This window comes from Ursus americanus, chromosome 17 (genome assembly GCF_024610735.1).
Source record: "Ursus americanus isolate L20-20 chromosome 17, mUrsAme1.1.p, whole genome shotgun sequence".
In the NCBI taxonomy this organism is placed as follows: domain Eukaryota; kingdom Metazoa; phylum Chordata; class Mammalia; order Carnivora; family Ursidae; genus Ursus; species Ursus americanus.
This window is the reverse complement of record NC_142143.1, coordinates 34207846-34234651: the sequence shown is the minus strand read 5'-3', so window position 1 is coordinate 34234651 and position 26806 is coordinate 34207846. Positions and strand designations below refer to the sequence as shown.

General features: G+C 37.4%; 1 protein-coding gene across 3 annotated transcripts in view; it reads left to right on the top strand.

Moving 5' to 3' along the window:
- Positions 1–24671, top strand: part of TMTC2 (transmembrane O-mannosyltransferase targeting cadherins 2) — an 835540-nt gene extending 810869 nt beyond the window's left edge. Inside the window, exon 21 of one of the 3 annotated variants that reach the window (XR_015727148.1) lies at positions 24556–24671. The gene's annotated coding sequence lies outside the window, so the exon portion shown is untranslated. The remainder of the gene's footprint in view (positions 1–24555) is intronic. The other 2 variants (XR_015727149.1, XR_015727150.1) reach the window with 2 other exon arrangements.
- Positions 24672–26806: the final 2135 nt, after the last annotated feature.

Genomic DNA, 26806 nt, shown 5'->3' with positions numbered 1-26806 from the left:
CTCTTCTAGGATGTTTATGCTTTCAGGTCTCACGTTTAGAATTTGTTTTTATGGACGGTGTAGGCAAGTGGTCCAATCTCAGTCTTTTGCATGAAACTGTCCAGTTTTCCCAACACTGTCTGCTCAAAGCACTGTCTTTTTCCCATTGGATATTCTTTGCTGCTTTGTTGAAGATTATTTGGCCGTAAATCGTGGGTTTATTGATGGGTTTTCTATTCCGTTCCATTGATCTAGTTTTGTGCCAGTACTATACTGTTTTGATCAGTACAGCTTTATTTGTTTGTTTTTAATTTGACAGAGAGAGACAGAGTCAGAGACAGACAGAGAGAGAGAGAGAGAGAGAGAGAGCGCGCACTCAGAAGCAGTGGGAGGAGCAGGCGGGGGGGGGGGGTGAGGGAGAAGCAGGGAGCCTGACGCGGGCTGGTGACCTGAGCCAAAGGCAGCTGCTCAAGCGACTGAGCCACCCAGGCGCCCCTAGTACACCTTTGTAATATAACTTGAAGTGTGGAATTGTGAGGCCTCCAGCTTCGCTTTTCTAGAATTTCCAAGATTGCTTTATCTATTTGGGGTCTTCTATGGTGCCGTACAAATTTTAAGACTGTTTGTTCTAGTTGTGTTAAAATTGCCGTGGGAAATTTGATAGGGTTCGCATTACATCTGTAGGTTCCTTTGCGTAGTATGGACGTTTTATGGATATGTGTCCTTCTAGTCCGTGAGCATGGAATATCTTTCCATTTCTTCCTGTTGTCTTCAATTTCTTTCCTCCGTGCTTTATGGTTTCCAGAGGTCAGATCTTTTACAAACTCCTTGGGTAAGTTTATTCTTAGGTATTTGATTATTTTTGGTGCAATTGGAAATAGGACTGTCTTCTTAATTTCTTTCTGCTATTTCATCATTAGGGCATCGAAATGCCACAGACTTCTGCATATTGATTTTGTATTCTGCCAGTGTATTGAATTCACTTGTCAGTTCTACTAGGTTTTGGGCGGGGTCTTTAGGGTTTTCTCTACAGAGTGTCATGTCATCTGCAAAGAGTGAAAGTTGTACTTCGTTACCAGCTTGGATGCCTTGTATTTTCTGAGTGTTGTGGCTTGAGCGTCCAGGACTGTGTTGAGTTACAGTGGTGAGAGTGGGCATCCTTGTGTTGTCCCTGACCTTAGAGGCAAGGTTCTGTTTTTCACCATTGACTGTGCTGTTAGCTGCGGATTTTTCATTAAGGGCCTCTATTGCATTGAGGTATGTTCCCCCCAAACCTCCTTCGTTGAGGGTTTTTATCGTGAGTGGGTGCTGTACAATGTGTTTTTCCACGTCTGTGAAATGATCATATGGTCCTCATCCTTTCCCTTGTTGATGTGATGTACCGATTTGTGAATATCGGACCACCCTGCACCCCAGGAATAAGTCCTACTTGATTGTGGCGAATGATTTTTTTTTTTAATGTATTGTTGGATTTGGTTTGCTATTATTTTGCTGAGTACTTTTGTATCCGCGTTTATCGGCGATATTGGCCTGTCGTTCTCCTTTCTTTCCAAAAGTGTGTTTCTCTAGTTTTGGCATCAGAGTAATGCTGGTCTCATTGAATGAATCTGAAAGTTTTCCTTTTTCTCCTGTTTTTTGGAATAGTTGGAGAAGAATAGGGCTTAATGCTTGAAATGTTTGGTAGGATTCCCCTTTGAAGACGTCTGGCTCTGGACTTTTATTGGTTGCGAGTGTTCTGATTCCCGAGTCCATATCATTGCTGGTAATTGGTCTGTTCAAATGCTTCATTTCTTGCTGATTCGGTTTTGGGAGGTTACATGTTTCTCCAAATGTATCCATTTCTTCTAGGTTGGCCAGTTTCTTAGCATGTAACTTTTATACTATTATCTTCTAATACTTTCTATTTCTGTGGTGTCAGTTGTTATTTCTCATCTTTCATTGCTGATTGTGTTGTTTTTATTATTATTATTTTTTCAATCCCTCTTTCTTTCTTTCTTTCTTTCTTTCTTTTTTTTTTTCTCGTAAGTCCGCCTCAAGGCTTATCAGTTTGGTTGATTGTTTCCAGGGACCACTTCGTGGTTTCCCTGGTTTGTTCTGTTGTGTTTTTCTTGGATGTTTAATTTATTTCTGCTCTAGTCTTTATTATTTCCTTCCTCCTACTGGTTTTAGCTATTGTTGTTCTTCCAGCTCCCTTAGGTGTGAGGTTGGGCTGTCCGTTTGAGATTTTTCTTACCTCTTGAGGTAGGCCTGTGTTGCTATAATGTTTCCTCTTAGTGCCGCTTTTGCTGCATCCCGAAGGTTTTGGACCACTGTGGTTTCATTTTCATTTGTCTCCACGTATGTTTTAGTTTCCTCTTGGAGTTCTCGACCGACCCATCTATTGTTCGGGATCATCTTATTTCACCTCCGTGTAATTGTGTTCTTTGCGGACATTTTTTCTTGCGGTTGATTTCTGGTTTCCTAACATTGTGGTTGGGAAAGATGCATGACAGGACTTCCGTGCTTTTGAATTTGGTGAGACTTGTTTTGTGGCCTAATAGGTGATCTGTTTTGGAGAATGTTGTATGTGCACTTGAAAAGAATGTGCGTTTTGCTGTTTGGGGATCCATGTTGGAAGGCCTCCAGTAGATCCATCCGGTCCAATATGTCCTTCCAAGCCCCAGTTTCCTCATTGCTTTTCTGTCTAGATGATCTCTCCATGGATGCAACGGGGCTGTGAACGTCCCCGACTCTGACTGTATTACTCTTGATTACTTTCTTGGTTTTTAACCGCTGCCTCATGTATTTGGGTGCTCCCGTGTTGGGTGCATAGATATTTAAATTGTCATATGTTCTTGTCGACTGTTTCCTTTAGGGTCAGGTAGTGTCCTGCTTTGTCTCTTCTTCCAGTCTTTGTTGTAAAGTCTGTTGTGTCTGAGATAAGTATGCTTACCCTGGCCTTCTTTTCACTTGTGTTTACATGATACATGCTTTTCCATCCCTTCACTTTCAATTTGCATCTGTCTGTAGGTCTGAAATAAGTCTCTTGGGTGCAGTATATAGATGGGTCTTACTTTTTTATCCATTCTGTCACCCTGTGTCTTTTGATTGGAGGGTTTAGTCCATTTACAGTCAAAGTAATTATTGATATATATGTATCCATTGCCATTTTCTTACTTGTTTTTTGGTTGTCTTCCTAGTTCTTTTCTATTTGTTTCTTCTCTTGCTCTTTTCTCGCGTGGTTTGCTTGCTTTCTTTCGGCTATCCTGAGATTGCTTTCTGTTTATTTTTTGGCATATCTGTTACCAGTTTTTGATTTGTGGTTACCATTAGGTTGATCGATAACATCCTATGCATATAGCAGTCCATGATAAATTGATGGTTGCTTAAGTTTGAACCCACTCTTTACAACTCTCCCATCCACGTTTTAGGTTTATGGTATCATACTCCCCATCTTTTTAGTGTTTGCATCCCTGGGCTGATTTCTGTAGAGCTATTTAATTCTACTGCTTTTGTGCTTCCTCCTTTTCTTACTCCTACTGATGGTCTTTCCTTTCCACTCAAAGGGTCTCCTTTAACTTTCGTTTGGGAAATTCTCTCTCTCCTTCTCTTCTGAGTGATAGCCTTGTTGGATAGAGTGTTCTCAGCTGTTTTCTGGTTTTGTTTCCGTTGCTGTTTTGTTTTGTTTGTTTTGTTTTTTCTTTCTTTCTGTACTTTGAATGGGTCATGCCACTCTCTTCTGGCCTGCAAAGTTTCTGCTGCACAATCTCCACGTAGCCTTCTAGCAGACCCCTGGTAGGTAACTGTTTTCTTTTCTCTTGCTGCTTTTAAAGTTCTTTTTTTTTTTTTTTTACATTTTATTCATTCATTCATTGATTCGTTTCATTTATGTATGTATTTATGTATTTAGTTGATAGAGAGAGAGCCAGCGAGCCGGCGAGAGAGGGAACACAAGCAGAGGGAGTGGGAGAGGAAGAAGCAGGCTCCCAGTGGAGTGGGGAGCCCGATGCGGGGCTAAAATGATTTCCTTATCACTACTTTTTTTTTTTTTTTTTTTTTTTTTTGCTGATTTAATTACTAGGCATTTCGTTGTGGACTATCTTGGGAAGATTTTGTGAGCGTCTCTCTGTGCCTCCTGGAATTGGATTTCTGTTTCCTTCCCCCGATTCAGGAAATTTTCAGCTATTATTTATTCAAGGAAGTTTTCTGCCTCCTTCCCCCCTCTCTTTTCCTTCTGGAATCCCTGCAATGCAAATGTTACTACACTGGATGGTGTCACTGAATTCTCAAAGTCTGTTTTCATTTTTCCCATTATTTTTTTTTCTCACAAGTGTTGAGCTTGATTGCCTCCCATCATTCTGTCTTTCAGATCACCGTTCCTTTCTTCTGCTTGCTCTAGTCTACTGTTTATTCCATCTTGTGGTTTTTCGATTTGTTCTGTTTTGAGTTTGGGGGGGGGGCACATGTCACTGTATTCTAGTTTTACATTGCTAAAATTAAGAAAGAGGGAAATAAGGAACATTAGGCAGTCATGGAGACAAGCCTATACACTGCCCCCTGCCCCCCGAAATCCTGCCATATATCTGGCCATTTCAGACTGGCAGTTGCTGGTTGGGCTCCGGGCGGAATGTTGAGGCGTTGCCTAGGGTGTGTCGTGACGACTGGGTGCGCGGTGACCAGGAATCATCCTGCGGTCGAGCAGTACCATGGAGGTGCTGCCAACCTCTGTGGAGCACGGCTTTGAGCGGATCCTTGGGAGGTTGGGCGAGATGATGGTGAAGCTGCTGCCAAGCGACCCAAGTCCGGCCCTTCTTCTCCACAACCTCCAGTGGGAGACACTGGTGCGTCTGCCTGTCATTGGCTTATTGGTGGGCCTCTTATTTACGTTCAGACTCGTTCGGTCCGTTAGAAGTCGCCGTTACGGACGTCGTGAAAAGCAGCTGGCAGAAGCAGTGGCTGCAGGGATTGAGGAGAAATGCCAACTCATTGACAAGCTCTTCGATGCTAAGGAGGAGCATGTCGGAATTGAATCATCGCTAGAAAATGCCAGACGGGAGAAAGACTCACTCGATATACCCAGACTTGCCGACTCTTACAGAAAGGCGAACAGGACCAACGTGATGCTGAGGGAGGAACTAAATTCTCTGGTTCAAGAACTGAAGGGAGAGAGCGCCAAAAGATCAAAACAAGAAGGCCAGGTGAGGGAGATGCTAAGAGACCTGCAGTGCCTGGAAGAGATTGTGAGACTCACTACATCACAAGGAGCTTTTCCTCAGCTGCCTGGAGACCAAGAGCCAAGCCCTGTTGGTCCCCTCCTGAGGAGTGGGCCGCGGTATTAAGGAAGTGCTCTTCCCTCCCCTCCACTCAGGCCTCCCACCTGCCCGGCCCTGTTACTGCGCCTGAACTTGTATCTGCGGGTCATGGTGGCCGGTGGGTGCAAGGATTGTCCTCCCTGGCCCGACTTCTTCCATCTTCAGTTGCTAGACACGGCAGACAGCTCCTTCGTGGTTGACTCCCCTCACGTCTAAACATTACTGTGCTTCCTGGACCACACCAAGGACTATGGGACTTTCTTTGTCTTCACAGAAGTTTGGACTTTCTGTGAGTAGCACTAAAGACATACTACACTTTAAAGCTCATCTTTTACTTTGATGGACTCTTCCGATTTCTCAAGATATTATATTGCAAATGCTATTTACGGTATTCTTATATGTGGACTACTTTTATTTATTCTCTATATAATATTGTATTATAATTTTCAAATATAGGTAATGTAGCAATAAAGACTTTTCATTGTGAACAGCAGTATTTTTTGGTTTTGGTTCTCCCACGTTCGTAAGTCCTACGTAAAAGCGCCTCCCCCCAAGTGTGTAGTGTTTTGATTTAAATTCAGTTAGCCAACTGCCAGCACGTCACGGGCTTCAGAAGTAGTGTTCGCTATTTTATCAGTGGCATATAACAGCCGGTGCTCATCACCTCACCTGCCCTCCTTAATGCCCATCACCCAATTACCCCCTCCCCCCACCCACCACCTCACAGCAACAAAAGAGAGCTGCCCTATGACCCAGAAATTGCGCTACTAGGTATTTACCCCAAAGATACAAACGGAGTGATCCAACGGGGCACCTGCACTCCAGTGTTCATAGCACCAATGTCCACAATAGCCAAACTGCCCAAAGAGCCAAGATGTCCATTGATGGGATGAATGGATAATGAAGGTGACATATATGTGTCTCTACACGCACACACACACACAGTCTCTTTCTCTCCAACATATATACGTATACACATATACACATCTATATATATGCATATTAGAGCTCACATATATACATAAACATATACATATATACCTCACGTAGATCCATATACATATGTATATCTCACACAATGGTATCTGACTTAGCCCTCAGAAAGGATGAATACTTAGCACCGGAGGTGGTCCTATGCAAAGTGAGATAAGTCAGTCAGAGAAGGAATTATCCTATGGTGTCTGTCATATGTGAAACAGGGCAGAGGACCATAGGGGAAGGGAGGGAAGATAGAATGGGAAGTCATTAGAGAAGGAGAAAACCCATAGAGGCTCTTAACCATCTAGTGTATGTTTAATTTCAGTTATGAAGTTCTTCTCCTTTCATTGGTTCTTGTTTATGTTTTCGATGTCTGTTGAGGGTCTTACTGACGTCCTCTACTCTTTTCTCAGGTATGGTAAGTTTATGACCATTGCTTTAAATTCTCTAGCGGGCATACTGCTTATCTCTGTTTTGTTTAGCCCCCTTGAGGTGATTTTGTCCTGTTGTTTCACTGGGGATATATTCCTCTGTCTCCTCGTTTTCTCTAACTCTCTCTGTTTCCCTGTGTTAGGAAAGGCAACTACACCTCCCGTCCTTGGAAGTTTTGGCCTTATAAAAAAAGAGTTCCTGTGATGCCCTGCAGTGCAATGTGCCCTGTTGGTGAGAATATGGCACTTCAGGGCTGTCTCTAAAGTGTGTTCTGAGTGCGCTACGGTTGTGGCTGAGTTGCATTTGCCTTCAGTCGAGTCATATGCAGTGGCTCTCTTTGCCTGTTGTGGGCGAAGTTCAGGCCCTATGGTGTCAGGGGGCCAGTCTGGGGCCCTCCTGGGCTGGAGGTGAGTTGTACCGGGCATTTGCTAGAGATGCGTTAGCACCAGAATGTAGGGCACTTTTCTCTTGTTGCTCCCTGAAAGGATTTCATATTTCGAATGAGCTTGCTGTCAGTCCAGTTGTCTCCTTCCAGCCCAGTGCTGAATTATTGTTGTTTCATATTTTGGTTATATTCCTCTTTCTCTATGTCAGCGGTCCCTTTAGAGTGCAGACTAGTCCTCATGGTTGCTTGAATACTTCCAGGCCTTTGTTAGTGTTTCTGATGGGCTCTGTCAAGAAGTATTTGTAAGGGCAGTTCCACAGTAGAAACCAAGGACACCCAGTGACACATGTTTGTGGATCTGTGTTGGGAGGGGACCTGCAGCTGCTTTCAAAAACTACTTTTGCAGCCTTGGAGTGACTGAATATGCAGGTGAGTAAGGGGGCAGTTTTAGTGGTCCCAGGAACTTGCATTTTGGGAGGCGACCTGCAGTCCTGTAGGTATCATTGCTGACTAGTACTATAGTCCTCAGAAGTGAAGGCTCCTGGTTTCCTATTCTTTTTCCCTTTGGGCTGAAGTCTAGCCAAGGGAATTCTTTGTATCAGATATGGCATGCTGGCACTCAGAGTAGCAGTGAAGCCAGGAGCTAATTAGGCACACAGAGAATGCCAAAGCTTCCCAGTTTTGGAGCACAGATGTACGACTGCCAGTATTTGAAGTGTGAGAGTGTACAGATCCCCTGTGGAACTGGGTTCTTAGTCTGTGGGGCTCAATGCAGGCATTCAGACCCTGCAGGCAAGAAGCAGCAGTATTAGCTCTGAGATGACAGGGTACAGCAGTGGGTTGGGCCCAGTGGTCAGGGTGGAAGAGCAGCATATCCTGGGGATGGTGTGTCAGAGCTTGAAGTCTGGCCCTAGGGGGCAGGGCACAGAGAGCAGCAGTGCAGCGTTGGTAATGTAACATTGTAGCCTTTCCTTAGCTCTCTGGGACTGGGGCACAGTGCTTCAATGCATCCTGGTGATGGTATTACAAAGCCTTGACTTAGGACCAAGCCTGGGGTGTAGAAGTGTGGAAGCCCAGCATGGTAATGGCCAGTGAAAGTGAAAATTTCGGCCCTGGGGGCTGGGTGCAGAGCAGCAATAGCAGCGGGCATCTCACAGATGGCTCCTTACTTAAGTAGTGGAGTGGGTCACAGCAGGAACTAGGGCACCTCGGTAAGGATATTTTTGCATGCTGCAGCAGCTCTAACCCTGGGAGGAGACATACCAGCAGGGACTCTGTAGTACTGTCAGCTGGGTTGTGTTGATAAAGACTGGGGGGTTCCTCAATTGCAAAGGCTTCTACTGTCCATGGCAGTGAGGCTTGCTCGGGATTCTACTGATCTCCTTTTCCCCATGGGGTAAAATCCCTCTAAGAGGATCTTTCTTGTCATTGAGCTACTCTGGACCAAGGAATGGAATGTAAAATGCTTCTTATGCTTTTCTGTATGACCATTCACAGGTTTGGGGTTCAAAAAATTACTGCTGATGCTTGCTTGTAGTCCAGAGTTTTCCAGAGCTATTTTCATCAGTTTGTGGTTTATTTATTTTATTTGTGGGGAAGACAAATGTTGGGACCTCCTAGCCCTCCATCTGTTCAAATTTGACTCTATTTTATAAATCCCTGACCCCTTTTGTTTGTTTTAAATAATATTATAAAATATTGCACTTATTTTCTTTTTAATCTCTGAAACACTTGGTTTGATAGGTTTTTGTTTTATAGATTTGGATTTTGCTTTTTTAATCTCCAAAGTGAAATCTCAATCTCTGTCTCTCCCCATCTCCCTCCCCTACCTCTCTCCTGTTTTGAAGAGTTCATTGAGTTCATTTACAGTTTTAAGACAAATATATTTGTATTATTTCTGAAATACTTTTCAAAGCAAATATACATTTTGTCTATTTTAAGGTTTTTTAACATAAAAATGTTAAGTGTTCCTTTCTAAGAGAAAGGCATTCTTTTATCTCGTGAATATTTACTGACTATAAACTACGTTGCCCAGTACTCTTTACTAAACAAATGTAGAAGGATCCCTCTTTTGAAGAAGAGCTCACTTTTTCTTAGTAAGACTAATGTTAAACCATTAGATAAGTAAACTGTGTCTTTAGCTTGTGGATAATATATGGTATGAAACACAAATAGAGTATAGTAAGAGAAAATCATGACGATTTTTGAATGAATGAGTTAGGGGTTTCAATTTTAAATAGGAGGGTCCAGGTAGACCTCATTGAAAGATGACATTCACACAAAAATGTGAATGAGATGAGAAATTAACTGTATAGATGTTAAGGGAAAGGCATTCTGAGCAGAGGGATTCCAGTATAGCCAATTACTCTTCTGAAGAAAGCAAATGAAGACTGTTAAAAATATAGATGAAATTTTGAGGTGGAATGTGCATACCCAGTTTTATTAGAAAAGTGGAATATGAACACATCATCTGAGGATGGGTTGAAGACATATGGGGGTTGATGAAATATGGAAGGGTCATTGTGAGAAAGGAAAAGGGTACAAACTAGAAATGAGGAAAAGTTGTGTTCAAAACCACTTGGGCTGACAAGAGAATGGATGTTATTCATTTTCAGTAGAGTCATTTAGTGCAAATAGGTAATTTTCTGTGAAATGCTGTTTGCACTAGATATGGCTAAGAAGGGGGCTGTTGTTTGTTCTTGATGTACTGTATGCTAGCCTTTCATAGGCTGCTTTCTAATATTTCTGTACTACTGTGCAAGAGATTTATTTTACATATGAGGTAACTTAGACTCAAACATAATAAGCTATGTGATGTTAATATGTAGTAAACACCCAAGCCATCATTAGAACATAGTATTGCTTAGGAAAAGAAATAAAAAAAAACATATACTGGTTGATTTTTAGGTAATGGTTTTATTTTATAAGGTAAATATTCCAAAGAACCATGCTGATGAAAAGTGATAATTTATACCCCCTAGGCTCAGAGGCAAGTGTGCCAGTAGGTACTAGACCTGGAAATAGGGAACAGGCAAGGGGCAGAAACAAGTCACTTCTTCACACAACAAAAGATTTCAGTTGTTTTTATCACTGGGGTTTCAAATTTTATAATGGTTATGAACAGTATATACTTTGTGAAATGAAATGTTTAGAAATCTTTCAGTCACTTATTTTTGTATTGTAGTATGAAAAAAAAGAGTTGTTACAAAGTGTGTTTATATGTAATTCCTCCTTTTTCACTTTTTGCTAATATATTTTTTCCACAAAGGTATAGCATTAATGTGAAAATCCAAGATACTTTGTGTATTTTTTAAGGTTTATATTATACTTGCAGATGAAAATGCTTTCAAAATTATTTATATCAAACATCTTTGCACTGCTTTCTCATGCTTTGCTATGTTGTAAATGCCATTATGGATATCTTGCAGTGGCTATAAAGCGTTTCGAATGGCATCTTAAAAGTAATACCAAATATAAATGATACGATTGGATAAAATTTAATAATGTGGGAGTTTAGTATTTTGTGGGAATGTGATAATATTCTAATCATTCACTCTTTTGTTGAAAGCAATTCTGATTGAGATAACAAATCATATATCATTTGGTCTGCAATATTAATCACTTACCCTTGCATTTTTATACCATTATCAATAACCACACATACCATTTATGTGGTGCAGTGCTGTTTTAGTTTTCACAGCTAGGTTTTTAATATTTTTTATGTCGATATAGTGGCATATTTCATAGAGATGCTTCAACAACTATCTGGACATATTGTAAGGTTGATAAATAGGAATTATCTTAAATTCATTTGCAATGAAATTGAATAGCTGACCCAAGGGCTTAGGTTAAGAGAGGCAAGTGAATGTATTGTACAACATCATTTTTTATTTCTTTTGGGTTTGATTTTTCTCTATGATTTGTAATGAAGTAGATTAATGGGCCCAATTCTATTACTGATTAAATGGATTTGACTGGGACCTTTAACAGGAAAGTCACAATAGCAGTTAGCTTCAGACCAAAAGCTTTAAAATAAAAATGAAGGACTGTTTCAGGGAGAAAAAGAACTAGGCAGCAATATAGAAGGAGACTTATTTAAATTCAAATGGATCATTTGATTAAATGCAAGGATCATACTGCTACATGTGGTTGATAAGCTGGAATGAATAAACTAGGTACTGTGAAATTATGAAAACACTTCTTATGACAACCAATTTTTTTCCATTTTTCAAATATATTTTGAATAGTTACTATGCACCAAGCATTATTAACTGTTGTTACAAGTTGAATTTTGCCCCTCTCCCCACAAAATATATGTTGAAGTCCAAACCCATCTTACCTATGGAGTGTGGCCTTATTTAGAAATAGAGTATTTGCAGGTATAGTCAAGTTAAGATGAGGTCAGCAGGGTAGGTTCTGATTCAATATGACTATTGTCCTTACAGGAAGAGAGAAATTTGGACATGGACACACAGAAAGGAGAAAATGACCCAAGTGAAGGAAACAAAGACCAGGATAAAGCCATGCGACAATAGAGGCAGAGATAGGAGTAAAGCAGTTGCAAACCCAGCAAGTCTAAGGATAGATGGCCATCACCAGAAGCTAGCAAAGGAAGGAGTTCTCCCTTACACATTCCAAAGAAAGCATGGCCCTACTGACCCCTTGACTTTGGAATTCTTCTTTCCAGAAGTGTGAGAGAATAAACTTCTGTTCTTTGAAGCCATCCAATTTGTGGTACTTAGATATAGCAGCCTTAGAAAACTAATACAGAATTATGTATTTTAATATTGAAATATAGGTTATATATTTTAATAGGCTCTTGGAAGAGCTAAATGATTTGATCAATTTGTGCAGTAAACTGATGCAGCATCTCATTCAGATATGTGTATATACTTAATATATTTAAAACGTGATTATAAGTATTACTAAAGTAAGACACTTTATTTACTAGTGATACAAGACTCAGACATTTAAGGAATTTAAAATATTACTAAGAAAGGAAGACATATACCCCCCCATCCCCACGCCTCCAAAAAAGTCGAATATACAAGGAGTTTTCCAGTTTGTGACACTCGTACAGATATGATGCTCTAATAATTTCTAGTGAAGAAGCAGCTGTATTTGATTGGAAACACTTCAGGGAAGAGGCATGAGCTTAGGATAGTTTGGATTCAATAGTTGGAAATACAAACTTAAAGGGAAGGACTTGCATAGATAACCATGTGGACAGAACCACAGAGACAAAAAGCACATTAGGGTGGGGTATCAAAGACCCACACTCTTGTCTATGCTAAAATTCTTCAGCAGTGGCAAGTGCACTGGGCAAAGTTCTGACATTGAAACCATATTTTTCCACTCCTTTCTAATGGACTCAGCCTCTGAAGCAACAAGGAGGGGTTTCTACAAACTGTATCTGACTCAGGACAGACAACGTTAGGAGTAAAACAAAAGAAATAACAAAACAAGGAGTCAAATACTTCACCACACCCTGAATATCTGTAAACTTATGGAGCTGTACTTTCAAGAAACTCATGCTTGAGACAGAAAATATATTTATTTCTTTTCACTGCTGGAAGCTTTCATTCAAATATGAATAGCCCGAGCCTGTTAGAATTTAAGCCAAAAGTTGATATTTTAGAGTAGAAAACAGGTTTAGACTGATTAGCATATGGGAAGAGAGATCACAAAGGAATATGATTAGACCTTAGAATCAGTGGTTCTTTGGGAAGTGCCCATCCCGTTTTTTGGACTAAGCCCAAAGACTCGAGGAGATGAAGTAAACCCCTAGATATGAGGAGAAAAGACTATTTGCTTGGCTTCCCACAGTGTAATATAAAAAGTGGCAAACCTTATGGGAAAACACATTATCCAAAATGGCATCCAGGAGATTCTCAGATGAGTATGAGGTCAACCGTACAAAGTCATGAACTCCCAGACTAGTGTGGAAAAATAACCAATGTTCCTGAGTACCCAAAGTTTCTGAATTGTTGGGAGCATCAGGGTACTATAAAAGGAATTAGAGTTGGGACAAAGAGGATGCAGACTGTTTAATTCTGACAATTAAAACCTGGTATGGGGACATGAACTGGGTCAGTAAAGGCAATGGAAATAGTGAGGGCCAGATGGAGATGAACTACACTTTGATGCAGACCAGAGTACTCAGAAAGTGGCAAGAAGACCAGATGTCTCCCTTCTAATGCTGGGATGGTATATAACTCCACCCTAGGATTTAGATAACTCAGAGAAATTAAGGAGAACCATATCTGTGTATATTTGTGTGTGCCTGGTGATGGTATGTGTGGGAGGTGGAATTCTAAGAGACTTATTTTAAAACAGAAGTAATTTATTTACCATGAAATGGTAGAGTTGAGCATTTTTGACATCCATAGAATTGGGATCTCAAGAATAGTAATTGCAGTTACAAACAAAGTTATATTTTATGGACTGATTTTGTGGACTGTTTTCACTATATAGTCTGTATCTACTGAAAGAAATTGAGACATGGGGATGCAATAAATGATAATTTGCCCTATGTCCTGATAAAGAGTCACATTTATGAAATACCATGTTTCTGCCATTAATATGAATAATTTCATATTAACCTTTTATACTCTTCAGAAAATTTTTACTTAAGTATAGTTGATACACAATGTTACATTAGTTTCAGGTATAGAACATAGTGATTCCATAGGTCTGTATGTTATGCTATGCACACAATTTACAGACCATCTGTCATCATTCAATGCCATTACTATACCACTGATTATATTCCCTGTGCTGTACCTCTTATCTTCATGACTTATTCATTCCATAACTATGAGCCTGTGTCTCTCATTCTCCTTCACCCATTTTGCCCACCCTCTATTCCCCTCCCCTCTGGCAACAAACAGTTTTTATGGGTCTGTTTCTGCTTTTTGTTTGTTTTGTGTTTTAGATTTTGCATTTAAGTGAAATCAATGGTTTTTTTCTCTGATTTATTTCACATAATACTTTCTGGATCCATCCATTTTTCACAAATGGCATTTTTCACTTTTTTATGGTTGAATAATATTCCATTGTGTGTGTGTGTGTCTGTGTGTATACACCACCTTTTCTTATTCATTCATCTATCCATGGGCATATGGGTCACTTTCATATCTTGGCTATTGTACATAATGCTCAATAAACATAGAGGTGCATATATCTTTTTAGAATTACTGTTTTCATTTTCTTTGGATAAATACCCAATAGTGGAATTACTGGATTATATAGTATTTCTATTTTTAATTGGGGGAACTTCCATACTGTTTTCCACAGTGGCTGTACCAATTTCCATTCTCACTAACATGCACGAGGGTTCCTTTACTCCACATCCTCACCCACACTTGTTATTTCTTGTCTTTTGACTCTAGCCATTCTGACAGGTGTGAGGTGATATCTCATTGTGGTTTAGATTTGCATTTCCCTGATGATTAGTGACATGCAAATCTGTTGGCTATCTGTATGTCTTCTCTGGAAAAAATGTCCATTCACATCCTCTGCCCATTTTTAATTGGATTTTCTTTTCTTGGTATTGAGTTGTATAAGTTCTTTCTATATTTTGGATTTTAACATTTTATGGATATATCATTTGTAAATATCTTCTCCCATTCAGTAGATTGCCTTTTTGTGTTGATGGTTTCCTTTGCTGTGCAAAGGTTCTTAGACTAGTCCCAGTAGTTTATTTTTGCTTTTGTTTTCCTTGCCTCAGGAGACATACAAATATGTTACTGCCTCTGTTTTCTTTTAGGACTTTTATGGTTTCAGGACTCACATTAGGTCTTTAATCCATTTTCAGCTTATTTTTGTGTATGGTATGAGAAAGTGATCCAGTTTTATTCTTTTGCATTATCTGTCCACTTTTCCCAGCACCATTTATTGAAAAGACTATCTATCTTTTCCCCATTGTATATTCTTGTCTCCTCTGTTATAGTCACGTTTCAATAATCTGTGTCTGTTTTTGTTCCACTACCAACTGTTTTTATTACTATAGCTTTGTAGTTTATCTTGAATTCTGGGATTGTGATACCTCATCTTTGTTCTTTCTCAAGATTGCTTTGGCCAGCCATAAGGTTTTGATGACTCTGTCAAAATCACTGATTTTGAGTTAGACATAACGAACATGCTTAATATGAATAGTCGTGTGATTAGCTCAAACTAAGTCTATTAGTACTAATTACAAAGATGGCTGAAATATAACATTCCCTAAACTGTTTCCTGTTTCTTTGACTGTAGGCCCAGTTATGTGTCCATAGCATTTATATTGTTGATATTCATGATTTTACTTTAAACTGCTTCTGTTTCTGCTTGGTATAAAACTCTTATTTTACATTAAGGAAATTCTGAAATGACTTATGTGATTATTTCTTTCTGTTCAGGAATATGAGACATTTGGTGGTAACAATACAAAATATTTTGAAAAGTATCCATAAGAGGGTATAGGTTTAGCTTGCTCTGCTCAGCACTAAAAATTGATTTGAATGCTCTTTTTGAAACTTTTTTGTACCTATTTTTCAGTGTTAATGTTTTTTTTTTTGCTCAAGTTTTGCATTAATGAATAAATATGTGGAATACCTTTGTCATAGTTACATAGTCTTAGATCAGAGCTATTAGAATAATTCTCAAGTTTTCAAACTCTTGCAAAGTTATTTTTTAAAACATGCATTTTGCTGATTGAGGTAAATATCTAACTTTGATTTTCGGTATTAAGGCTTAAATCAGTATGTTCAAAAACTGAGAGAAGAGTAATTTAATAGACATTCTTTATATCTAGAAATGTACTCATATTTAAAACTCTTTATTCCCTGTCTTTAAAAATTGTCTGATCTTTATTCATCAGGCTGGAGTGAGGGGCCGCAGCAAGTACAGGGAGTCAAATTTGAAAAAAAATAAAGTCAGTACTAGTGTAGTAATGTTTAATGTCAGATCTGAAAGGTGAGTATAGAACAATCAATAATACATAAAGCAAGTGATAGGGAATTAAGTTGATCAGAAATTTCAAGAGTTCAAAGGGAAAGGGAAAACATCAGACCATTCTATTTTGAAGCAAGGGTCCATGTCAACCAGGTGATAGGCAAGTTTTGGATAGAAGAAATATTGGGAAAGGAATCTTCAAAAGACTATATACATAGCCTTAGATTCTATACAGTAATGATGATTATTTAAAAATGTTCATGGTACTATTTTGTCTTTGTGGATCATGCTTCTGTTTTCTCAAGTTAAAAACTTTAATCCTGTATTTTCCTTTGCAAAATCGTCTAGAATGACAAAAAGCTATAATATAGGAAGTGGGGAATATTTAGTGCATTTCACATAGGTAAGTTATAATGTGCTGGCCTGATTATTATATGCCCAGCTATTTGAAACTGAGAAAGTTAGCTCATGGTCACTAATCAGTTTGTTTTGTTTTGGAAAAGCAAAATCTTCTAAGCTGTTCAATTATAAGATTGCCAAGAATTAGGTTACTGGAGACCATTAGAAAATATGCTCTGAACTGCTGAGCCCAATGGAGATTACATAAAATAAGGACAGCAATGTATTTTTTATTCCATTTATTCTTTATTCAGTAAGCCCACTAATTATATATTTTGGGATATTCATAGTGTGTTTAACACACAAGTATTTCATGCAAACACAGCTAGAAAATTTAATAGTATCTCTTTTAAAAATGAAAACTGGACTTTTTATTGAAAACATAATTCTAATTTATATGATTAGCCAACGTTTTATTTGCCCTATTAATAAAAGTAAATTTTTGGTTAATATATATTCAAATTCCCATAAAATGTAATTTATATTTCTTCATGAAATGCTCATTACTGGTATTTACAATAAAGTTCGTTCTTCAGCAAATTGTAAATAATGAGATGTAAGCACATAGCAACCCAGAAAGATACTTTTCATTAATTTTTTAATTCATAGGAAGATGTTTTCCTTAGTGCCCAAACTAATCCTGGTATCATAGTGGTGCTTTCAGATCTCAAATGCAATGTGGTGAAATTTATTCTTTAGTACATCCATTTATTTCATTATTCAGTGTTTGTTGAGTAGCAATAAGCATTGGAGAAATTATAACATACTGATGCTATAAAAACAAATAAGAGAAGGCCTTTGGTTCCAAGGAGTTTGGAGTATAGTGGAGTGCATTATCACGATCGCTGTGTTAACAGCTAATAGTTAGTGTTAAAGACTTTATATGCATTAACTTATTCCTTATAACAATTCAAAATAGAGACCCTTTTAAATGTGATCTTCACTTTGCAGAGGGGGAAAGTGAGTCACAGAAGCAAAGTGATTAGCTTAAAGGCACACAACTAATCAATATCAGAGCTGATATTCGAAACCAGGTAGGTTAGCTCCAGTGCCTGGGCTTTAATCCACTACATAAGAAAAATGCACAGGATGATGTTGGAGCATAGAAAAAATCCTCAGGTTCAAGAAAATCTTTACAGTAGAGTTTAAGTTTAGTTTTGATAAAGGATAGGAAGAACTCCCTGAACAGTAGGGACCATCTGTGTGATAGCGTGAGGAATAAAGTTTGTGCATTTATGTGGACGTGTTCATTCATGTAGAAAATAGGAAGGAAACAGAGCTAGGATTTTAGGAAAAGCATCAGGACTCGATGGATCTAGAATGATAATAAGGAAAATTTGAACTTTATTCTAGAAGCTAGGGGTTGGTACTGAAATATTTTAAGGGCAGGAAGCAAGACAATATGATAATAATTGCCTTTTAGGAAGTTCATCCTGACAACCGTGAAGTAGATGAAGGGGCCAAAGTAAACCATGAAAAAGTTGGTGAAAACAAAAGTGTTAAGTATTGACAGTGGAAGAAAAAGAAGACAAAGGATGTCTATTTTTAGTATTTTAAATGGCTGTCATTTAATAAGCATTTTTGTGTGCTGGACATTTTACTTATCACTTTACCTGTGTCATCTAATTCCTAAGCAGTTCTATGAGACAGATTTTATTAGTGATGTTTTACATTGAGGTAATAAGGGCTTAGAGACGTTAAATAGCTTACTCAAGGTTTAGAGCTAGTCAGTGATAGATTTGGGATTTAAATCCATGGCTTACATTCTTTCTAGTCTATGATGTTAGTTGCCATCAATCTTTAAGGACAAAACTGCAGATTTCTAAGTAAACTGGTAGTACAGTGGTAAATTTGAAGTCTGAATCTATATTAACACTCATGCTTCTGGTATTGCTGTGAATTTTGGCATCATTTCACCGAAATGTGAAAAAAAGAAATTCTAATACAATTTTCTCAAAAGGATTTCTAACTGCTGCATTTACTATCTCTTACTCCTCAAACTCTGATATGGCATCAGGCACCTCATCTGGTTTCAGATCAGCAATCATCTTCCAGTCTCCAAATCCAAAGAATGCTTTCAATGCTCTTCTTAGCCTGCTTCTCAGTAACATCCATCTCCATTTTCTAATTTCTTACACTGACACATTCTCAGGTTTGAATTTCTCACAACAGTGACTTTGATTTCTCCTTACTTCACTGAATCTTTGTCGAGCTCATCATGGTGGGCCATTAAATACTGGAATTGGTTAAGCTTAGTGATAGTATCTCTTGTTTTCTAATTTCTTGTGTTTTCTTTCACTTTTAGGACTTCAATTCTTAGTACCTATTTAGAGATAACATGCACTTAGCCAAGTCCCTTCTTCAATATGCCTTCTTGGCAATCTCAAAAGCAACCTCAACTTTAGGAGTCAAGCAAACAAAAAAAATCGATATTCTCCCTCCATTATATTTTTTTCTCAGCTTTCCTGATGTCTATTAATAATAGCACTATAATCCATTTAGTTTTATAAGAATTTAGCAGTCATCTTATACACAGCTTTCTTCCTCACCTTCCATATCTAAAGCATCACCACGTCCTGTCAGTTGCACCTCCTAAATATTTCTCAGATCATTTTTTTTTCATATTCATGAAACACAATACTCTCTGCTGTACTTAATGCTATCATGTGATTCTGAACAGCCTACGAACTGGTCTCCCCCGTCTTCCCTAAACTTTTCTTTAATCCATTCTCCATACAACATTGGAAGGTGATCTGTCAAAGTACATTTCTGATCATGTTCCTCCTATGTTTAATACCCTTTTATGATGCATATCACTCTTAAGATAATGGCTGTAACTCTTACCATGGCCCTCAGGACCCTGCATCATGCAACCTCTACTTCCTACTCTAATTTCATCTTGCACCAGCATTCCTCTACTTTCTCTCATCCAGTCTCACAGACTGTCATCAGGTTGTTCATATTCACTATCTGCAAATATTATTCCTTTTGGTTGGAGCACTTTTTTTTTTTTTTTTAAAGATTTTATTTATTTATTTGACAGAGAGAGACAGCCAGCGAGAGAGGGAACACAGCAGGGGGAGTGGGAGAGGCAGAAGCAGGCTCATAGCAGAGGAGCCTGATGTGGGACTGGATCCCGGTACACCAGGATCACGCCCTGAGCCGAAGGCAGACGCTTTAACGACTGCGCTACCCAGGCGCCCCTGGTTGGAGCACTCTTAACTATAGCTTTGAATGTCACATATCACTTCCTCTAGAAATTTTTCTCTACTCTATGTCAGATCCCTCTATTAAGAGCCTTAGAGGTCTTTACCTGTTACAATTTTAGTTGTCCAACTGGCAAATTAATATAAAATGTCAATGGATTACATTTACAGATCAAGTTTTCTTGAACATATGATTGTTTAAAGCTAAAAAAAAATGTATTGGTTTTCTACTAAGTCTGCCTGCTCTTTTAGGATGGAATTTTGTACCAAATTTACTAACACAAAGGTGTGAGGGGGGAAGAGTTTATGTGTATAATTATGTATGCATATTTATGTTTAAAGATAATGCATTCAGATTTCATTATATTGTCTTATGTGTCAAGTCAGTGGCAGAAAAATATGACACAGATATCTTCCCTCTCATATTTGGGCAAGGATATGTTTTTGTCTAACAAATTTGTCTAACCAACTTGGGCAACTGAGAAGGAAAAAGACAAAGAAAAATGAAGTAATGAAAAGGAGAATAACTCCAACTCCATTTAATTTGAAATAGAACGTTTTAAGTCTGTTGGACTAAATATATGATTTATTACAATTTTGTTTAGGCTTGATTTGGTGGAGGGAGGCCTTCCTAGGTAATAGTTCTTTGATGCCCGGCCTTGTGACTTTGAATTGCCTAGCTAACTTCACAGAAATGCTCTGAACTTGCTCTCATTCTCTTTTTATTAATTTAAATTTTCTCCTGTGGTTTTTATAAGAAAAAAAATGTTTTTGGCTTGCCAAAAATTTTAGGAACAATAAACACAAGTAGACATCTTCCTCCAAACTCCGAAACCAAATAAACTTTTTAGTTGAGAAATTCTTTTGTTAGGAGTATAAAAGGGGATACAAGATAAGTATGTGGAACTCTCAGCATCATACAGAAAGAGATCAAAATATTGCAGATAAATGTTTCATTCAAACTTCAACTCAGTTTTTATAATTCATGTTATCAAAATGGCATGGATAATTTTCAGAGAAATCTTAGTTTGCTTCCCAATTACAATTACAATATAGGTCATACTCAGAGGGCAACAGGGGACTCATGGCTCCTATCTGATAAGCACATTTGAATTGTAATCAAACTCCAACAGCTTTAACTTTGCAAGGCTCCTGACTGCCACCCTAACTGGGTTTTTTTCAAACTATAGAAAACGTAACTTGCATTAGGAGGGAACATACAGGGCCTGAGACACTAAGTTGAAGCATAATACATCTTACTGGAGGTATCTGCACACTTTTTGAAAATAAAATTGTATGCTAATAGAAATAGACATATTATGAACTAAAATGAAAACCCACATTCATTTTTAAGATCAAACATCAATTTGAAAAAGTTTGGTACTTGTAGATCCTGGGTTTACCTTCTTACTATCCTTTGATATCTCAGTGTTTTGAGGGAAATCTCCCAGGTTTGTTTTTTTTTTAACATTTAGTACATAATTTAAGTATTTTTAATAGACCAAAAAGTAGAAATATGTCTGTGGTAATTCACACTTTCTTAATTCATGACTCCTTCCTGATACAGTCATCTGATTGACATCTCTTCTTCTTGTCAATGTACAGATTCATATTCTGATTAAAGAGGGATATGACACAGTAAAGAACATAAGTGGAGATCAGAGAGATGTGGCTCCAAATCTTTATTGCATTACTTCACATCTTAGGTAGTTACTTAACTTCTAGGCCTCTTCGTTTGTCCACTAAATGGGGACAAACTTTCTGTGTTTTATATTGTGATAAGAGAGACAGACTATGTACTTTGTAAAGGAAATGGCTATTGCTACACATGAGGTGGTCACCATCTGAAATATGTGTTCTCTCTTTTCTGAGCGAGTTGAAATTCTGTTAATAACTGGCTGTATCTTATTCATCTAGGTATCCTAAAGATATAAAATATTTATAAATTGTGTTCAACACAGTCTTTGAATTAGTCTCTGGTTATGCCGTTTGCTTTAACAAATTATGTACTTTTGATTTGATATGATCTTCATGAAAAGACAAGTTGTGCCTTCATTGTGGCCTCACACTTAGCATTCTGTTACGGCTATCCTGAGTACGTGATTAATACTTGTCGAATCTCCCTTTTAAACAGCTTCACATCCAATTTTCCCATTTGGGTTAATGAGGATTTTGTAATAAAAAAATATTGACCAAAACAGGTAAATTAAAGGTGGAGCTGTTTGAAGAGAGAGTCAGCAAGTATTCACTGCGTAATCCAGAATGACCAAAACAGAATGCTGGGTGCAAGGACACGTAAAGGCAACTAAGGCATAATTTATTCCTCATTCTCATCTTATTCAAAATCAAATCCCACTTCAAGTTGTAATTTGCTTCTCACAGTGTTTCTCACATCCTTTCTAGTTCCATTGCTCTCCCTTTCCTCCAGCTGCTTACTGCCCGAGAGTCACAGTTTTGTAATTATTTTCAATTTATTTTACCTCCTTATTCTTTTCCTGTTACACAGTTTTGCATTGCACTCACATATCAATCTTTAGTAGCCTTCTGGAGCAGGACTTTTTCTTAGTTCTCTATTTTACTCATCACTTCTAAGTCTCTGTCTGCTCAACAGAGCCAAAATTTCCTGTGGCTGTTTTAAGATAGATGAGAGTTGCACAAAGAGCCAGTTAACCCATAGCAGGCTCATGTTATCTGTGTTCTTCAACATATTTGTCTAAAAAAGAAAATATGACTATTATCATATTTCTCTCAATTCATTCTGAAAAGGGACATTTGTTATCTCTAACATTTGGTGCATTCACTGTAACATTTGTGAAATAGAAGAGATAAAATCTGGAGTCCAAATAACCCCTGGAGATAAATGCTTTCTTTAGAACTATAGACAGTAAATTTACAAGAATTGGTATGTTTGGATATATTATTTTGCATTTATGCTTTTTTTTCTACTTACTAGATTGAGAGTTTGTTACAAAATAATGGTTTTTTTAAGGATAAACGAACAGCTAGATAAATACAAGAGGCCTGAATAGATCCTGAACACAAGAGCTTCTGTCCCTGTAGACTTTGGGTATGCCACCCTTCCAGCACATGGACATGCTTTTTGTTTTGTTTTGTGGCAAAATACACTGAACATAAAATTTACCATCTTAACCATTTTAAAATGCATAGTTCAGTGGTGTTATATTTTCATTGTGCAACCATTACCACCATCCATCTTGTAAAACTGAAACACTATACCCATTCAGCAATAACTCTCCATTATCCTCTCCCACCAGACTCTGGCAAGTACCATCATGCTTTGCCTTTAAATACCTCATACAAGTGGAATAATAGAGTGTTTGTCTTTTTGTGACTGACTTACTTGACTTAGCATAGTATCCTCAAGGTTCATTCATGTTGTAGCATATTGCAAAATTTCCTTTTAAGGCTACATAATATTCTAAGTATATACCAAATTTTGCTTATCCATTCATCTGTCAATGGAAATTTGGGTTGCTTCCATGTTTTAGCAATTATGAATAATACTGCTGTGAACATGGCTGTGCAATAATTGAGACCCTACTTTCAATTCTTTTGACCCAGAAGTGGGATTGATAAGAATATATGATAATTCTATCGTTAATTTTTTTGAGGAACTACCATAGTGTTTTCCAGAGTTTTCTACTCTTTCCATTTCCACAATGGAATTTTTCATCTCCATCAACAGTACACAAAGGTTCCAACTCTACAACGCTTGCTGGGGTTTTTTTGTGCGTTCTTGATAGTAGTTATCCTGATAGTTGTGTGGTGGTAACTCATTGTACATTGTTGTTTTAAAATGTTTTTCTGGTTTTATTGAGAAATAACTCATATACATTACTATGTAAGTTGAAGGCCACACAGCATCATGGTTTGATCATAGATGTTGTGAAATGATCACCACAATAGGCTTAGTTAACATCTATCATCTCATAAAGATATAAATTTTTTAAAATGTGGTTTTAAAAATGTGGTTTTTCTCTAATGATTAGTGATATTAAGCATTTTATAGGCTTATTGTCAATTTGTGTATCTGCTTTAGAGATATGTCTGTTCAAGTACTTTGCCTATTTTTGAAGTGATTTTGTTATTCTCTACACATTCTACATATTAATCTCTGATTTGCAAACATTTTCTCCCATTGTATGTGTTACTTTTTTACTCTTTGCATGTTTTTATGCCACTTAAAATTTTTTTCACAAAGTCTAATTTGTGTTATATTCAAGAAAGCATTGCCAAATCCAATATTGTAAAGCCTTTGTCCTTGTTTTCTTCTAAGAGTTGTGTAGTTAAATTTAAGTCCTCAATTTTGATTTAATTTTTATATGATATCCGGTAAGGGTCCAACTTTATTCTTTTGCCTCAATGTCCAGTTTTTTTCTGGTACCGTTTGTTGAAAAGACTGTCTTTTCCCCACTGAGTGCTTTGGGTACCCTTGAAAAAAATTATTTGACCATATATATGAAGGTTCATTTCTGGCCTCTCTTCTATTCCAATGCCCTGTATATCTGTCTTTATGCCAATACCAAAGTGTTTTGATTACTGTAGCATTGTAGTAGGATTTGAAATCAGGAAGTGTGAGTCTTCTGGTTTTATCAAGATTATTTTGGCAATCTGGGATCTTTTAAGATTTCTTACGCACTGTAGGATGGGTTTTTCTGTAAATGCAAAAAATGTTATTGGGATTTTGATTAAAAATATTGTCTTCTAATCCATTAACATGGAGTATGTTTTTGATTTATACCTTTTTCTTTCAGCAATGTCTTGTAATTATCATTGTCTAAGTCTTTGACTTCATTAAGTTTATTCTTCTTTTTGATATTTTTTGTAATTTCCTTCTCAGATTGTTGTCTAGAAATGTAACTGATTTTTGCATTTTGACTTTGTATCCTGCTAGTTTTCGAAACTCATTCTGACATTTTTTTTTACTCTTTAGGACTTTCTACATAGAAGATCATATACTTGCAGAGGTGAGTTTACCTCTTCCTAATTTGAATGTCTTCTCTTGTCTAATTGCCCCAACTAGAAGTTCCAGTACTATGTTGAATTAAAGTGGCGAAAGTGGGCACTCTCACTTTGTTCCTAACTTAATGGTGAAAGGAAGGGGCGCCTGGGTGGCGCAGTCGTTAAGCATCTGCCTTAGGCTCAGGGCGTGATCCCAGCAGTCTGGGATCGAGCCCCACATCAGGCTCCTCTGCTGGAAGCCTGCTTCTTCCTCTCCCACTCCCCCTGCTTGTGTTCCCTCTCTTGCTGGCTGTCTCTGTCAAATAAATAAATGAAATCTTTAGAAAAAAAAAATGGTGAAAGGAAAGTGTTTCCTCTAAGTGTGGTGTTCACCATGAGTGAGTTTTACGTATGATTTTTATATTGAGACATTTTCCTTTTGTTCCTGGTTTACTGGGTGTTTTGTGAAAGCTGTTGGATTTTCACTTTTTTGGCTGATTTTTTCCCTTTATTCTGTTGATATGGCACATTATATGGTCAAGTTTCATATGCTGAAATATATTCCAGGAATAAATCCCATTTTGTCATGGTCTTTAATCCTATTAATATGATGCAGAAGTCTGCTTGCTAGTATTTTTGAATATTTTTGCATCTATGTTTATAAAGGATATTGGTCTGTAGTGTTTTCTTCTTGTATCTTTGCCTGGGTTTTCCATCAGGTTAATTCTGGTCTCATAGAATGCGTTAGAAAGTGTTCTCTTTTGTTGGAAAAGTTTGGTACTAGTTCTTTATAAATGTGTGGTAGAATTCACTAGTGAAGCCATCAGGTCCAGGGCTTTTGTTGGGAGGTTTTTGATTACTGATTCAATGTCCTTACTAGTTATATGTCTATTCAGATATTCTAATTCTTTATGATTTAATCTTAACAGGATCTGTTTTGTTGACATATAATATTCATAATACTCTCATAAACTCTTATGTATTTTAATAATTTAAGTCTTTAGGGTTGTCAATCTTGTTGATTTTTTTCAAAGCAACTTTTGATTTCACTAATTTTCTCCATTTCATTTCTGCTCTAATCTTCTTTTTGCCTTATTTTGTTCAAGTCATAAGGTTAAGTTGTTAATTTGAGATCTTCTTTTAAATATAGCTATAAATTTCTCCCTAAGCACTGCTTTTGCTGTGTTGGTATGTTGTGTTTTTGTAGGTATTTTCTAATTCCCCTTATTAACTCCCTTGGTCCATTAACTTTTAATTTCCACTAGTTTTCCTTCTATTTCTAACTTCATCCCTTTGTGGTCAGAGAAGATACTTTGATATATAGCATTTCTAATCTACCATGATAATCTGCGACCTAATGTGAGGTCTATCCATGTGCAGTTCAGAAAAATGTGTATTTTGTTCTCTAAAACCTGTTACGTCTATTTATTTGGTTTATTAAGTCCTCTCTTTATCTTCTGGTTGTCCTGTTCATTATTTTGAGGGGGATATTGGTCTCCAATTATTATTGTAGAACCGTTTCATATACTTTAATGATCTTTCATTAGGTATGTAAATGTTTACATTACATCTTCTTGCGGTACTGAACTTCAATATATAGTACCTTTTGTAAACTTTGATTTAAAGTCTCTTTTGTCCGATGTTTTTTAAAAAAAAGGAGTGGAGTAGTTATTACTATTTTATGGCTTCTTTCCTCCATCCTTTCACTTTTAACCTGTTTGCTGTCTGCTTGAGATCTAAAGACACATATTTAGGTCATGTTTTTAAAATCCATTCCACCAATCTGTCTTCCGATTGGAGAGTTTAATCCATTTTACATTTACTGACAAAAAATAAAAGGATTTCTGTCATTGTGCAGTTTGGTTTCTAAGTGTCTACTGTCCCTAATTTCCTACATTACTGTCTTCTGTTCTGTTTGATTTTTTGTAATAAATTCCTTTTTTTTTCATTTTTTTATATGTATAGCTATTTCCTTTGTGGTTACCATGGAGATTACACCTAACAGCTTAATAACTTATATTACTTTAACTTCCGTAACACATAAAAACTGCTCTTTGAGTCCACTCTTGGTTAATATCACAAAATCAGATTCTTGTACACTATGCACCCTGAAACTAGTATTTCTTTTAAATGCATGTCTCTTAAATTATATGAACACAGATTTGGAGTTACTAACTTCACATTAGTAATAATTTTCTTTAAGTGTGTTAATCTCAAATCCTCTAGAAGACAAAAAGTGACTA